Source organism: Ascidia mentula (genome assembly GCF_947561715.1).
Source record: "Ascidia mentula chromosome 2 unlocalized genomic scaffold, kaAscMent1.1 SUPER_2_unloc_35, whole genome shotgun sequence".
Classification (NCBI taxonomy): Eukaryota; Metazoa; Chordata; class Ascidiacea; order Phlebobranchia; family Ascidiidae; genus Ascidia; species Ascidia mentula.
In genome coordinates, this window is record NW_028113682.1 from 12501 (window position 1) to 15000 (window position 2500).

Here is a 2500-nt window from a genome sequence, read left to right on the forward strand (position 1 = left end):
CTTTCGCCCCTATACCCAAATTTGACGATCGATTTGCACGTCAGAATCGCTACGGTCCTCCACCAGAGTTTCCTCTGGCTTCAACCTCCTCAGGCATAGTTCACCATCTTTCGGGTCCCAACGCGCACGCTCTCGCTCGACCTCTCCGGCAGAGCGGACGAGATCGGCCGGTGATGCGGCCGTCCAGAGAGACGGCATCTCACCTCCGCCGGACCGCGCCGACATTCACTTTCACTGCGCCCATGGGTTTCGCACTGCCCCGTGGCTCGCGCGCACGTTAGACTCCTTGGTCCGTGTTTCAAGACGGGTCGGGAAGGTGGCTGACGTTAGCCGCGGACCCCGTGCGTCTCGCGCGGCGCTGCCCACCCGCAACCGACACGCCGCAACTGGGCACTGAGCACAGTCCCCAACCGGCGACGCACCGGCTCGGACGGGACGCCCGGCCCACGAAGGGCAGACGCGGCGATCCCTCCTCGCCCGGGCGACGGGCCGACGTGTCCGCGCGCCTATAACACCCACCCGGGGGCGGGCTACCTTGCGCGCGGCCTTCTCGCCGCCTCCCAGACGGTCGCGGCCTTCGCACGGCGCTAGTGCGCTGGAGCTGCTCGGAGGACAGCGCGAACGACGGGCCGCAAGGCTCCGCACGCCCACACGCTCCGCTCGGCTTCAGCTGAAAGCGTCGCGCGACTCGACAGGCCCTCCCGTTTGCCTCTCGACGGTTTCACGTACTCTTTAACTCTCTCTTCAAAGTGCTTTTCAACTTTCCCTCACGGTACTTGTTCGCTATCGGTCTCGCGACAGTATTTAGCCTTAGATGGAGTTTACCACCCGCTTTGGGCTGCATTCCCAAACAACCCGACTCTGGGAAGACGCAGAGCGCGCGCCCTCGCCGCCACCATGGGCCTGACACCCGCACCGGGACGAGGCCTCGATCAGAAGGACGCGGGCGGCGAACGACGTACGCGCAGCGAATTCCTTACGCCACAATTCCACGCGCCGCAGAGGCGCGCGGATTCGGCGATGGGCACTTCCCACTTCACTCGCCGTTACTGGGGGAATCCTCGTTAGTTTCTTTTCCTCCGCTTAGTAATATGCTTAAATTCAGCGGGTAGCCTCGTCCGACCTCAGGCCGATAATCCAGTGCCTCGTTTGCGAGAGACACGCGCGCGCCACCGAAGCTCGTGCGAGCGCCGCGCCCGAACGCGAGCCGTGCTGCTCCGGGCCGGGATCCTCTTCGAGGCCGACTCGTAACGAGACGCACGCCGCGTTCGGTTTCGCGCGCTGACACTGCGTTCGTGCTGTCCTGGGCGGGACGACCGTGGCAACGGCCGACACCGCACCGGCCCGACGCGTCGCCGCGCGGGAACGTTACAACGCGACCCTGAGGCGGGCGTGGCGCCGGGATTGACCCGGTGCCGCAATTTGCGTTCAGAACGTCGATGCTCAATGTGTCCTGCAATTCACATTAATTCACGCAGCTAGCTGCGTCCTTCATCGACTCGCGAGCCGAGTGATCCACCGCCAAGAGCCCTCCGTGACTTCGTCAGTTGGACAAGCGCGACCCAGCCGGATTGCACAGTCGAAAAAAGCGGTGGCCGAGCGGTCGCCAGCCGTAGGCGACGCATGAAGCCAGCCTGGCACATGGCCACGGCACTCGGCGCAGAACGAAACAGGGTGACCGAAGTGCAATCGCGTGCGCCTCAACAGCGACGAAGGGCGTGCGCGGCCGCCAAGATACGGAGCCTTCTCCACCTGTCGAACGCACGACCACTCGATCGGCGATCGGCCGGTAATGATCCTTCCGCAGGTTCACCTACGGAAACCTTGTTACGACTTTTACTTCCTCTAAATGATCAAGTTAGATCGTCTTCTCGGACGCCGGCGCGGCCGTTGCCGAACGCGCCAGGTCCAATCGGAGGACCTCACTAAACCATTCAATCGGTAGTAGCGACGGGCGGTGTGTACAAAGGGCAGGGACGTAATCAACGCGAGCTGATGACTCGCGCTTACTGGGCATTCCTCGTTCAAGGGAAACAATTGCAATTCCCTATCCCTAGCACGACCGGGGTTCAGCGGGTTACCCGGACCTTCCGGCCTAGGCGGCGACACGCTGATCCGGTCAGTGTAGCGCGCGTGCGGCCCCGAACATCTAAGGGCATCACAGACCTGTTATTGCTCAATCTCGTGTGGCTAAGCGCCACTAGTCCCTCTAAGAAGTTCAACGCCGACCGATAGGGTCGCGTAACTAGTTAGCAAGCCAGAGTCTCGTTCGTTATCGGAATTAACCAGACAAATCGCTCCACCAACTAAGAACGGCCATGCACCACCACCCACAGAATCAAGAAAGAGCTCTCAATCTGTCAATCCTCACTGTGTCCGGGCCGGGTGAGATTCCCCGTGTTGAGTCAAATTAAGCCGCAGGCTCCACGCCTGGTGGTGCCCTTCCGTCAATTCCTTTAAGTTTCAGCTTTGCAACCATACTTCCCCCGGAACCCAAAGA

General features: G+C 61.7%; 3 non-coding genes across 3 annotated transcripts in view; all 3 read right to left on the bottom strand.

Moving 5' to 3' along the window:
• The window catches only part of LOC145916111 (large subunit ribosomal RNA), a 3686-nt gene extending 2554 nt beyond the window's left edge, over positions 1 to 1132 (bottom strand). The window contains exon 1 of the ribosomal RNA XR_014404377.1: positions 1 to 1132. This exon is cut by the window's left edge and continues 2554 nt beyond it. This is a non-coding gene — a ribosomal RNA (large subunit ribosomal RNA).
• A 244-nt stretch (positions 1133 to 1376) lies between these two features.
• On the bottom strand, positions 1377 to 1530 carry LOC145916115 (5.8S ribosomal RNA). Its single transcript, XR_014404380.1, has one exon. It is a non-coding gene; the product is annotated as a 5.8S ribosomal RNA (ribosomal RNA).
• Positions 1531 to 1790: 260 nt separating this feature from the next.
• LOC145916107 (small subunit ribosomal RNA) overlaps positions 1791 to 2500 on the bottom strand; it is a 1824-nt gene continuing 1114 nt past the window's right edge. The window contains exon 1 of the ribosomal RNA XR_014404374.1: positions 1791 to 2500. This exon is cut by the window's right edge and continues 1114 nt beyond it. This is a non-coding gene — a ribosomal RNA (small subunit ribosomal RNA).